Below are 14,163 nucleotides of genomic sequence, written 5' to 3'. Positions count from 1 at the left end.
GAGTCATAAGTGTGTGGTCTGCCCTTTGCTAGCAAGGCTCTCAGTGTGTTGAGAGACACCAGGTACCTGAGTGTTAGTCTGTATCCACAAAAACAATGAGGAGTCCGGTGGCACCTTAAAGACTAACAGATTTATTTGGGCATAAACTTTCGTGGGTAAAAAAACCCACTTCTTCAGATGCATAAAGTGAAAATTACAGATACAGGCATAAATATACTGGCACATGAAGAGAAGGGAGTTACCTTACAAGTGGAGAAGCAGTGTTGACAAGGCCAATTCAGTCAGGGTGGATGAGGGCCACTCCCAATAATTGATGAGGAGGTGTCAATACCAAGAGAGGGAAAATTGCTTTTCAGTGAGCCAACCACTCCCAGTCCCCATTCAAGCCCAAATTAATGGTGTTAAGTTTGCAAATGAATTGTAGCTCTGCAGTTTCTCTTTGAAGTCTGTTTTTGAAGTTTTTTTCTTGAAGGATGGCTACTTTTAAATCTGTTATTGAACATCCAGGGAGATTAAAGTGTTCTCCCACTGGCTTTTGTATGTTACCATTCCTGTCTGATTTGTGTCCCTTTATTCTTTTATGTAGAGACTGTCCAGTTTGGCCAATGTACATGCCAGAGGGGCATTACTGGCACATGATGTCGTATATCACATTAGTAGATGTGCAGGTGAATGAGCCTCTGATGGTGTGGCTGATGTGGTTGGGTCCCCTGATGGTATCGCTAGAGTAGATATGGGGACAGAGTAAGCAACGAGGTTTGCTAGAGGGATTGGTTCCTGGGTTAGTGTTTCTGTGGTGTGGTGTGTAGTTGCTGGTGAGTATTTGCTACAAGTTGGGGGGCTGTCAATAAGCAAGGACTGGCCTGCCTCCCAAGGTCTGGGAGAGTGAGGGATCGTTTTCCAGGATAGGTTGTAGATCGTTGATGATGCACTGGAGAGGTTTTAGCTGGGGTATGTACGTGATGGCCAGTGGTGTTCTGTTATTTTCCTTGTTGGGCCTGTCCTTTAGCAGGTGACTTCTTGGTACCTGTCTCGCTCTGTCAATCTGTTTTATCACGACATTGGTGGGACCACTCATGTGCTTAGTTAAACACCTGCTTAAGTGCTTTTTTTGGATCGGGACCAAACTGATCAGAGGAGAAAGAGAAATGAAGATGGAGACGGGGTGGAAGAGAGCGATGGGTCAGAGCCAGGGAGAGAAGTATGCTGGGTCTGGAGTAATACTCAGTTCAGCGCCCAGAGACAGGTTAAAAAAAATAAGTAGTGAATTGCACTGCGTTGGGATTAACTCAGCAGAGCTCAATGAAAAACACACGAGCAAGAGAAAGAATTCCAGTTCCACAGAGCTCCACCCCAGCACAGCTCTCCAGCAGGATGTCAGGTTACAAGCATTACTTCAGCAGGACAAATACTGGCTGCTCAGAGCCCTGAGCATTAGCCCCTAGTCTCTTGCTGCTTGTGGCAGCAGAAGCCTGACACAAAAGAAGCCTTTCACGCTCGGTGCCACGTTCCCCACAAGGCAGGAGGATCTAGGGCAGAGGTTCTCAAACTGCGGGTCGGGACCCTAAAGTGGGTTGCAACCCCATTTTAATGGGGTCACCAGGGCTGGTGTTAGACTTGCTGGAGCCCAGGGCTGAACCCGGAGCTGGAGCCCCACTGGTTGGGGCCAAAGCCGAAGCTTGAGGGCTTCAGCTCTGGGCAGTGGGGCTCAGGCTTCAGCTTCAGCCCTGGGCAGCGGGGCTCCGGTTACCGGTCCCCTGCCTGGAGCTGATGCCCTTGGGCTTCGCCCATCACCCTCCCTGCCCCCGCTGCACAGAGCGACAGGGCTCAAGCTTTGGCCTCCCCATCTGGGGTGGTGGGGCTCAGGTGGGCTCAGGCTTTGGTTCCCCCCTCCTGGGGTCATGTAGTTATTTTTGTTGTCAGAAGGGGGTCGCAGTGCAATGACATTTGAGAACTGCTGATTTAGGGGGAAGGGGAGAGAGGCAGGTGGGGAAGAGAGGGAATGAAAGGGAACAGAAAGCACGTGAGCAATTTGCTGTTGGAAGTGTAGCACTGAGGCCATCCTCTTGATCTCTTGCTAAAGAAGGTCAAGCCCAGTAAATGGAGGAGGAGGAGAAGGAAGGCTGCTGTCTCCATAGGACTGATCAGGACAATGAAACTGTCCCCCATCCAGCCAATCGGCTGTCTGTGAAGTCTGAAGAGACCACTCACAACAACCCGACATGCCAAGAAGCCCACACACCTGTCACACTTCTCCATTGTTCCCCAGTCTCCATTCCTTTCCCTCCCCGCCTCTCCGTTCTGCACCCAGCCCGCTCCTTCCTCCAGCCTCTGGGCTATGTCTGCCTATCAGAAATGCTGAGAAGCCGCTACCATAGTCAGAGGAGGTTAAAGTCCCTGCCTAAAGAAGGAGTTGACCTTATGCTCTAAATAGATCAGACAGACAAAGTGTGGGAGGGGAAACAGAGACGCAGAGCGAGAGGTCACATAGCACGTCAGAGGCCAAGCAAGGAACAGAGCCCTGGTCTCCTGACTCACAGTTCCTTATCCACTAGGCCACACTGCCTCTCTGAAGCAAAAGGTACTGAACTACAGCTGTAGACAGGACCCAGTCAAGTTGCATGCAGCAAGCAAGCTTCTCCCATGGCTTCTGAAATGGTGCTGAATGTGGTTTGGCCCTGTCTACTCTTTCAGGCAAACCATCTTCAGCAGCAGTTCAACTCCCCCTCCTTGCTGATGCCTGGGACAAGGTTATATTGCGGGCCTAGGAGCAAGTGCTTTCTCTCTGTCTTCATGTCAGCTCAGGGGCTGCTGGATACAAATGCATTTCTTAGACCTGCCCCAAAATAGGGGTGGCAGGAGTTACAGGGTCCCAGTATTTGGGGGCTCCTCCCTCTTCCCCCATGCAGCCCAGGAGATGGTGCCTACAAGAGCCCACTTCACCTCACAGCTCAGCCATCTGCTACAGCAAATTGTGCCCCAAATGGCCAGACTCAGAGGAATCATCCCAGTACCTGTATCCACAGTGGGAGCTCCTCACACTGGCCATGCTAGAGTAAGAGTTTTATAAGCACAGTCATATCAGAACACTCGTGCATGGTGACAGGGAACTGGCTGTTGGTGAAGTGAGACGGAGCCTTTCATCACCGGTTCTAGACTGGCTCTCCTGACAGTGGGACTGTACCATTGTTATGTCTGCGAGTTCAGATTAAAGAAAAAGGAAATAAGCACAAGTGTAAAGTCTCCATGAGAGAAAAAGAGCACAGTGTGTGTCACTCGGGCTGTGCCTGCTACCCTGACACAACGCACGCCCCCCTGCCCCTACAGCTGACAGGCAGGGAGACATCTTACAGTGAAAGGTGCAGTGCACAGAAAACAGACTCACAGCAACTCTCTTCTGTTGGCATAGCTGCATGTACCACAACCACACAACAGCGGCATGGGGAACGGTGTGAAATGAACTGGTGGGCTCAGCCCATCTCACTCCCACAGAAGGGCCCCAACTAGCACTCGTTCAGCAGAGAAGCTGAGGACTGGCTGAGCCCTGTGGACTGAACTTCCTGCTCTCCATTAAAGAAGGTCTTTGCTGGGGGATATGGGACGGGGGCAGTGTGGTGGAAGCTTGCTCTTCTGCTGTCTGTGCTGCACTTGTTCTGTAGATGAATTCACACACAAACCTTTAAAGGTTTATAAATCCCAGACTGTGGACACCATAGTGTTATAAAGCAGATGAGCTTCTTGGCTGCTGGAGACATGCTGGTCTTCAAATTCTAAGTGAGGTTTCTGCCGTTGGCTGCTGCTGGCTCTTTAAAAGGAACCTTTGCCCACCAAGCACTCCTACAACATGCTTCATTCATGAATTAAGTCCCTGACAGCCCATATCTGTATGATCAATATGTTTGTTTATCGGCAGCAGCTGCTGTGTTTTAGCAAAGCAAGTGGGCTCCAGCGAGAGGATTGTGCTCTAACCGCAGCACGGGGCTCAGGACAGGGAGAAGAAGAGCCTCCTGCCGGCAAATGGGAGCTGGGATGGATAAGATTTCACACTAATGACCCTTTAATTGAAATCACTGGTTGGGACGGATTGCTCATCTCAGGGAAATCTGCTCTGATGGCTCCTGGCTTGGCCACTCCTGAGAGGAGTCCATTAACTCAGTGGATGTGTACATAGAGCAAATAAAGGCAAGCAACAATAACAGAAGGATGAGGCTGTCTGGGTCTATCAGTCATGGGCACAGCTGAAGTGTATATTAGGGGAAGTGCAAGTCAGCAGCTGGTGTAAATGGACAGAGGGCTCACTGAACCTCACACCTCTGCTTTGCCATGCTAGGGCTCTCCTATCCCGCCTGGGCATTGCCCTCAGCAATTCTCATTTCACTTTGCTGGCTTTGTGAGTCTAGTGGTTACAGCAAGCGAGTCAGGACTCCTGGGTCCCAGTCCCACTCACAGTGTGACTTTGGGCACACTTCACCTTCCAGTACCTCAGTTTCACTGTAGGTAAAATGACAAACTCACCCTTAGGGGACACTTACATACTATGGAGACAGGTGCATTAGAAATGCGGTAGATACATAGATCATATGGAGGAGAAGGGGAAAGTTCATAGAACTTAAGGCCAGCGGCGACCATTGTGATCACCTACTCTGACCTCTAGCATAGCACAGATCAAAGAGAAAGTGAGTTTCCTAGTTGAGGACCCTTCTCATTTAAACTTGAGCCCTTCCACTGCTCACAGCTGCAGCAGAATCACAGGGGAAGGAGACAGTAGTGTTAGTTCTGCCCTTTGACTGGCTGAGTGCACAAGACCTTCCAGTGCAACTACATACATGTGCAAATGTACAGTTTGATTCCCACAAACCCTCATGCCTGTGCCCCTGAAATGTGCTTAAGCAGAACATTTGTGCCTGTAAAATGCCATCTCTCAAACGTTCATTGTAAGATTGTGATGTGGATACAAAGGGGGCGCAGGCTGGGCCGTGGGTACTTGAACACAGCCCAAGCGAATGTATTAAAAAATTCAAACGAATGTCACAGGCAATAGTTTACATTAATTGACCAGCTCTGCATTGGAGCAGGTGTATGCCACTCACAGCTGCGCCTATCAGAGAGCAGCAGCCATCTCCTCTAATCAGCATGACTTGGGCATCCCCTGGTATTGTGTCTATGCCTCGGCTCCAGGTGCACGTGCTACTCCCTATGCTTGAAAGCCAGGCAAACAGGTGAACCAGCAATTGGATATGGTCATCCCCACTCTCTTCCCAGCTCCTCTCAATTAGTCTGAGTGAGGACACACAGACACCGAGTCTGACTAGAGGGACTGCTTGTCTATCTGCAGCGTATTGCAATGAACTGGCTAGAGAGAGTGTGTATAGGCATGTTCGCCCCCATCTGTGTGTCAATAGCCCTGTACTACTAAGAGAGATTCTCTGTTCACCTGTGTTTTTAGAGCAGGTGAGTGTGAGCTCCAGCCTCATGGACACCATGATGTTCCCAGTGCCCAGCAGCATAGTGACAAGTGCAAAGTCCTTGGTGGCTCAATTTGTGATGACTATTTTATCCCATGGCCTCATTTCCAGCCAATCAGGAGCCTCCATTTCCCAAGAGGCCCGTTGTCTATGAAGATTTCTTGTGGGCCTAAGAACTGCTAATGAAAACCAAGCTTGTTAGATTGAGGCAGCTCCTCTGGACCTGTTCTGTGAGTGGAAACGTTGATGTGTGTCTCTTGCAATGCGAATGGAAGTCTGTGTGCAAGAACGGAGGGTTATGAACCTGCTTTGAATGTATTTATTATTCACATTAATTACTATGTCTGCTCAAGAGGACAGCTGTTCAAGGAGGCTGTAGTACCAATTTATCAGAAGAAGATTCCAACAGAAGTCACGGAGAGTTTTTCTCTGAACTTGGGAGGATGGAAGATGGAGATTTTGTAATTAGAAGACTTAATGGGAACCTAGCAAATTAAAAGTAGTCCCCCTCCCCCCATCCAATGTATTAAGCTCTGATCTCAATTAGAGAGATCAGGGACTAGCCATTGAATGGGAATTACTGAGATGAAAACTGATTGCAAGACAAAGAATAAAGGCAGCATCATCAGAGATGGATCGTGGGGAGGGGCAGGGGGATGCAAAGGAAGGAAAACAGTAATGACACATCACAGAGGCTGTACCCAGCTGCTGGCGTGAGATGAAGAGTGGAGATCCAGTGGCCTGATACATCCACATCCAATGAGGGAAACCACTTAGGAACACTGTGGGGAAAGACAGCCCCATTATTTACCATCTAACTAGTACCTGAGACAGTTTCTGCCTATAGTCAGCTTGTGTTAGGAGGGGACCAGCAGCAACCTTGGCTCTGCCAGTGGGTTCCAGGCACTGAATCCACTTGGCTTGTTCACTCACTGGATTTGCATTGTAGGGGCTGGTTTTTAGTGAGGTCTAAGGGGAGCACACCCCTGCACCTACACGGTGTGTGTGCCAGCACCCAGCTGCTCAGGCAATAGAGCCTATAACTGATAGGCAAGTGGGACAGAATTTGCTCATGCAAAACGTAGCCTCCGCTAATAGGAGGGCACAAGGAATGCAGACGTGTACTCCTCATGTACACAAGGGGAGCATTCCTGCTGAACAACTGCTCTTCAAGTATTAACTCAGCTCCTTTAGTTACTTCACCCCCCCCCACCTCTCCCCACTTTACTTGTTTGTCTGTTTTGCCCTATTGCATGCCGCCTGTCATTCAGCTGCTGAGCTCTCTGGGGCAGGGGCTCTCTCTCTCTCTGTTATATGACTGTGATGTACCTAGCACAAGGGGGCCTGGTCCCTTAGCACCAGACAGCAGATGGGGACTGGATGGCACTGGGATACGGAGCCTTGCCCCTCTCGGATCTTCCTGAGTCTAATCACGTCAGTCTGGCAGAGCATGAGAGCCACTGGTATCTGGCGGCTGCATGTGCTATATGTGCAATGAGCTGGGCAGTCCTCACTCCAGTTCATTTCCCAAAATCCAGCCCCATTCTACAGTGGGGCTGGGCTGCATTGCAAATCCCTGCTATCTTAGGGTAGTCTGGGTGCAGGCAGAGAGATTTAGCATAGGAACTGGAGGTGGGCAAAAAAAAAGGGTGGGTTTGCTTTTGCAAAATGAGTCATTTGAGTGTGAGGATTGCACAGCCCAGACTCAAACCAGGGCCGGCTGGTTTGCATCTCTATCCCATTTTATTCAGTCCCACCACAAAATGTGAAAAGTTTGGCTAAATACTCTTTAACTGGAGCGTCATCTTCTACCATCTCCGGTCACCTGTGGCTAGCAGCCCTTCTCTCCTCTCCAGCCGAGAATCCGTGCCATATTCCAGGGCAGGCAGGGACCTGAGACTGAAATTACAGATTTGCTTACAAATTGCGGCATGTTCTCTCTCTGTAGGTATGTCATTGCCGGCAATTAGCGCAAAGATCCTTTCCCACTCTTGTTAAGTTCCTGTGCTTCAGTTAAATACTCCCAGATCCCATTTAAATGATTTCAAATGCAATTCATTCTGGCTCGTTAAATAATTCCACAGCAGTGTCTGTCTTCTCCTCTCTGTTTTCCAACAGCCGCTTTCTCCCAGAAAGAATGTGGTGACTGAGGAAAAAAGGGAAAGGGGGGAGGAGGGGAGCAACATGAAAACATGAGAGGAAAGCAGAGAAATTTGGTTTTCATTCCTGTGGTTTGGTCTCCCTCTGTCCTTTGTTTCACCTCTTCTTTCTCTCTCTTTTTGGCAGTGACTTCACCTGCCAGCCACGGATTTAGAGATTTTTCACCAATTATCTATGCCCAACAAGAAAATTGGGATTTAATGTTCTGCCTATGCTGTTCTGCCTACACGTGGCCAAACCTACAGAGACAAGGTCAGTTGCATCTTGACTGCCTGCCATTTCACCAGCCCTCTGGGAGTCCACTGCAAATGCTGCATTTTGCTCCTGGCCAGGGCTGCAGGAGAGGCTGGGCTAAGTTGAATGGTTGGTAAAGGAGAAAGTGGAGAACCTCATTTTGTTCAGAGTGAGGACTTCAGCATGATGGATCGCCTTATGGAGACCTCACATTCCCGTCAAACAAGGAGAAGGGGCTGGTGTCATGTGTCCAGCCAGCTCTCCGTAGATCACCAGCAAGTGCTCCCCAGACCACAGACCGGGGATCTCTGCAGCCAGGAATGGGGCCCTAAGTCTGTTGAGAGTATTAGAACTCACAACTGCAGTTGCAATGGCTTCACTTCCCATCCCAGAATCGTGTCAAATGGTGCAGTGCTCTATGTAAGTGGCTGCCACCTTCCCACCCAGAGATGGCTGCATTTAGTGTTTGATGAAGTGGTCCCTGTGTTTAAGATCTTTCAGGATGCCAGGTGCTAAAGCCAACTACATCATTATCATTAGGGTGGGGGGTCTTGCGGACTCTTACAAGAGGACATAGTCTACCTATCAGTAATGAGCAGAGGACAGTGAAATGTTTACAATGAAATTCAAATGTAATCAAAATCTGACCTTGCAGGGTGAGTTTGAAATTGGTGACATATCTGTGAAAGGGCTATTACATTTTTGTATGAAAATAGGAAACCCTTCAGAGGAAATGAGTTAAACTTTTCAAGCAAAATTGTTTCCACAGTGAAATTGTGAAATGTTGCGATTATGTAACCGAATAATCACTTTCAGGCAGTGTTACAAAAATATGAAAGATTTTGGGAGTGCAAATATGGGTGAAATGAGAACAGACATGTACACTACAGTTTTTGTATGGTTTTGCAGAAACCTGCTCGTGAGGTTACTTCTACTGAGTATAATACAGATAAGCCTTAAAGCCTGTGTATCACTAACACATCATTATTTGTTTGTGTGTTTGTTTGTTTGTATTGTAGTGGTGCCTAGGAACCCCAGCTCTGGAGAAAGGTCCCAATATGCTAGGTACTGTGCAAAGACAGAGCAAAAAGACAGCTACTGCGGCAAAGACCTGACAATCTTTCTTACAAAGCCTTTCAACCTGGGGGTTAGAGAATTAAATAATTTGTTGTAAATAATATTTACAGCAAACTTCATCCAATAACTATTTGCAAATATTAGAGTTTAATTATGTGACCAGCTCAGGATAGGATGTGAGAGATATACAGGCAATGCTAATGTAGCCCTCTTTGGGGTGGAATAGTGCAGCAACTCAGAACAGTTTAGGACAGGAAGTGAAGAAGAACACTGTATCCAAATGTAACTGCCCAATGCATCTAGGGTTGCCCAGGACACTGGGGCTAAGACCAGGAGTCCTGATGACATGCCAGGGGAATCTTTAATTACCAGTGGTGGCTGGATCACTGGGTTTGCATCTCATCTGAAAGACAACAAACGCTGATATGACTTCCCCGGAATGTGTTGTTTAATTTAAAAAACTACAGTTCTCGGTTCCTTGTCAGCTTTCTCAGCAGAGGCCATGCCAGCCTGATCTCCTGACATGACATGTAATAACTCATTTGCCATGATCTGTCCCAAAATGAAGCCATAGGGATTGAAGAGACAACCACCACCTTAAACTCACTGCTCTCGACCCCTGATCTCAGCACATGCCCATTCCCGAACAGGGGTTGCTGTGCCCTTAGCCAGGATGGGCAGGGATGGTGTCCCTAGCCTCTATTTGCCAGAAGCTGGGAATGGGCATGGAATGGATCACTTGGTGATTTCCTGTTCTGTTCATTGCCTCTGGGGCACCTGGCCTTGGCCACTGTTGGAAGACAGGACGCTGGGCTAGATGGACCTTTGGTCTGACCCACTATGGCTGCTGTTATGTTCATATATTGCCCTAGGTATTCATGATGACCTCCTTAGAGGTATTACACAGGCAATCAGATTGGCAGTATGTCTTAAGGTTCTATGTCCAACTGCAGGTGCAAACTTGGAGGTGAAAGTTCTTAGATATGGACCCATGATTCATTTTTGTGGGTGCAAACTGAGGGCAGAAATGTCCAGGGTGTGATATGCACCCACAACCAGGGAGGCTGGGCCTTGACCTGATGAGAAATACCCAAAGTGTGCAAAGAACAACTTTCCCTCAAGTGGTGCAAAAATAATACCTTCCCAGACAACGGAGAGTGGGGAGTACCATGAGGGCCAAATTCCCCTAGAGCCTTTACGCCTTGGCTGCCCCTCAGCTAATTTCTCTTTCTGTCTGTCAGTGCAGACTCCCAGGGGTCTGACTGCTGTGGCCAACATTTAGACTGTGCCCTTCTCAGGACACCAGTTGGAGCAATCTCTGTCTCGTACCAACTGGTCAGTGGATATTTGTAAAACCACCGTAGCCCTGATATAATGAGATGACTTCAGCAAACCCTGCATGGCCCACAAGATGTGCCTGCAATCCTCAGTGCCTCTGGGCTCCTTTGCTGCTCATTGTCCAGGGCACTGAGCTGGGACGCATGGTTATTTCTCTCAGGTTGGCATAGCTCAGTGTTCACATGTTGCATATTTGTTTGTCCCAAGCTGGAAGTGGTGAGGATTTTGTAACAGAGACTCAGCCCATCCTTTCGGAAGCATATACCAAATCTGCCCAGGAGCCACCTAACAGACTGTGCTGTCTAATGGCTAGAGCAGAGAACAAGGAGCCAGGAGCCTTGGCATTGACTCACTTCGTGACCTTGAGTAGGTATGTCTCTTCTCTTTTCTTCAGTTTATCCACCTGTAAAGTGGGTTAAAAGAACAAGGTGCCCCACAGAGATGTGGTGAGACTTAGTTAATGTTCATAACCTGCTTTGAGATCCTTAGATACAAGGGCCTACAGAAAAGCAAAATATTAATTTAATATTCTTTTAAAAATTTATACTATGAGAAAAATCTGCGGCGGAGAATCTGACATAACTCCTGAATGTCTTTCTCCTTCTACTCCCTGAAGGTGGTACTTCCTGAAACAACAGTAACTCTGATTGGCTGCTCTTGTATGACATCAGAGCCTACAAAAGCACATACCTCAAAAGACGTCACTGCAGGGCCATTCAACAGGTTTGTGGGATTTCATAGGGGTGGGGTGTAAGCCTAGATATGATAGTGACAGATAGATAGATCCAGCTGGTGATCTATTGCCACCAACAAATCTCATGAGATCTGTTTAAAGTAACTGCATGTGTCAGACCCTGGCAGCTGTCTGGATGCCCTGGCCTCTCCCTTCCCCAAGCGCCATCCAGTCTCACTCTCCTTCAGCTTTTCCAACACTCTCATCACCTTCGTACGTAAGTACTACTGACTCCACTGCCTGACTCAGTATGATGCCCTGTGGCAGTCAATAACACCAGACAGCAAAAGAAATAACAGATGGAGGGGGTGGGGGGAGAGAGAGGGAAAGGCAGAGAGGGAGGGGAGCAGGAAGGGTGGGAGAAATGGAGGCAGCATGAGAAAGAGGAGAGGAGAGGGTGATGGAGAGAGAGGGGCACGGGACAGGAGAGCAAGGCAGGGTGCATGGTGGAGTGGGGGGCAGTGAGACTCCTAGAGATAAGAGATGGAAAGGACCCTCACCCAGGCTGGCCAGTGGGCGAGATATACAGGGAACATGGGGCAGGCCACCACTTCTCCTGGCAACATTCATCTGAAAGCTGGAATAAGACCTTAACCATGCTGGTGGCCTCACTGCTAGGCTATAGATGGGACAATCTGAAAGCCTTTCTGCACCCAGCCCGGTGCTGTCTCCCCTCCGTGTGTTGTTTGACCATCTCAGCAGCTGCAGCCGGCACTGGACTGCAAGTTCAGGAAAAGAAACGTCTTTCTGATGGCGATGTGCTATAACTCAGTTATTGCACCCCAGGCTGGTGGGTAGTCCAGGAAACATGCCTGCTGTCAGCACTGCAGGGACTCCAAGGGCCCTTGTGGCACAAGAGACAAAAAGGGTGGGGAGGGTAGGTGGGCACAGGGGAGCAAGTCAGCCTTCAGCACCGGGCGTTCTCAGCATGATGAAGTCTAAGGCTCTCCCTATGGGAAGGCCCAGTGCCCTCCTACTTACTCAGTCCCATCACATGAGAGAAGATGGGGTCACACCACAAAGTTAATGGCCTGTAAACTGAACCCCACTAACAGGGAGTGGGGGTGGGGGTGAATCTGCCTGCAGCAACCGTGGCCTCCTGCAGGAAGTCAGGGAGTCAGATGCTTCCCAGTGTTTTGCAAATGCAAATATAAAGAATCCCTATTACACTACAGCTGGATGCTGGAAAACGTTATGATCAATAACAACTTTTGCAGCATTGTGGCTGAGATAGGGGTGATCCAGTCTCATGCATTAGGGGAATGGTCTACAAGGGACAGGAAGTGACTCCCCATGTGGCAGCTCTTTTGAGAGACAAATGACTGTCCCAGATCTGATGCAGACAAATCACAAAAGCCAGTTCAGTGCTGCTGCACCATCCACTCCTGCTAAGTCTTTTACTCAAGTCGGCGGCACCTTGTGAGACAGGGGTCCGTGATTGCCAATAGACACCACGGTGGAATCACGGTGTTTGGTCAACCAGAACCATCCCTGCCACATCCCAGTCTGACCCTCATTGTGAAGGGTGTAGGATATTGGCAGAGGTCAAGCGTTGCTGGCGTTTGCTTGCCACCACTTGTCGGTAACTTTGCCCAGGAAAGGGAAACCAGCTGTTGGGTGGTAGCTGGAGAGAGCACTGAGGTTAAGTGATGTTTCCTGAAAGCCAACCAGAATATGGAACTGCCTGTGGTGCGGCTAGACGAGACATTGAGCATGGTTAGGAATGGATGCAGAGGCTCTTCTCTGGCTACCATCAGCCATGGGGAGCAGGGATTTATTTCCCTTGTAGTGACCGTCATGCCTTCCAGGGACTCTGAGTGACTGCACCAAACTCCAGTTAGAAAGCTGGAATGGTCACTGCTTTTACAGGGGTCCTTGGTTCCAGGGAGACCGTCTCGGATGTGTTTGATCTTTTCAGCCAAGTGGGATGAGGGCTCCTCCCAGACAGGCACTTGGGGCCGAGGCTGGGCAAAGGCCCTTCAGATTGATTGGCTCCTTTATTCAGAACGGTTCAACCAGACATGCAGATATGGAGGTGGGGAAGAGGAGGTTTCTTCTGGCCTCTTTCACTGGCGGGGCACACGGTTGCCAGGAATCCTGCACTGTTGTTGATTAAATACAGAGCGGGATTTGTGCCGCCAGCGTTCGAGCATTCTGCCTTCACGTTTCATCTGCCAGGGCTTGTCAGGGTAGCAGGGTGATCCTGCCAGGATGATGCAGGGGGTGGGAGCTTTGAGGGGGGGCAGATGTTTAATGGCTGAGGACAGAAGATGCCAAGAGTGCTCCACCAAACTATTGGTGCTGTGACCCTGCAGCAGGAAAGAGCATTCTGGGAGCTTATTGCATGCAGATGCCTCCAGGGATGACCATCATGCTTGGCTCCCCTCTTTGGCAGGTGGATGGGAATGCCATCATCTCTACTTCCCTCCAACACCGTTATGGTATCTGCCTCCCAGCAGGCCCCTGGTGAGGTAGGTGTTGTACATATTTTTACACCTATTTACAGACAGGGTAACAGAGACAAAGAGAGAGAGGCTGTGATTTGCCCAACATCATCCAGTGAACAGAGATGGGAGCTGACTAGAGTCCTGACTCCCATTCCCCTTCTCTGTCACTAGGCAAGGCCACTTCACAAGCTCTTATGGCTGTCAGCAAATAACTGTGACATGTCAAATGGCATTAGCGTGGGAATAGGGTAGGGCATGGCAGGTTGTATCTCTGCAGTTACGGGACAACCTGACATGCTATCAAGCAATATGACACAACAGAGGTAACTTAGTGAACTGATGTCTTGGCACCGTTGCTTGGAAACAAAAATGGGTGCCCACTCTTAAATAGGAATGGAGCTAGGGTATCTCCTGGAAGCAACACACAGACTAGGGCACCCTCCTGCTTCCCACTAATCATTCAAATCTGAAGAGTTGGTAGGACCCTCCTGAAAATATAAATTCTAGATTAAAAAATATACATGCAGGAAAGGGAAGGAAAAGCTCTTTGCCTGAAAAATGTGTGTTCTCATCTGTTAAACAATATCCAGGTGCTGCCTCAGTTACTCATACTCCAAGATTTGTGCCACAAAGACTTTCAAAGGCAGATTGTCTAGAGAAGAACAGATGGAGGGAACAGCCCTCCTGCCCAGGGTTTGCACCAGAACTA

The sequence above is a fragment of the Natator depressus genome, chromosome 10 (assembly GCF_965152275.1).
Source record: "Natator depressus isolate rNatDep1 chromosome 10, rNatDep2.hap1, whole genome shotgun sequence".
Taxonomy (NCBI): domain Eukaryota; kingdom Metazoa; phylum Chordata; order Testudines; family Cheloniidae; genus Natator; species Natator depressus.
This window is presented reverse-complemented; position numbering follows the sequence as displayed.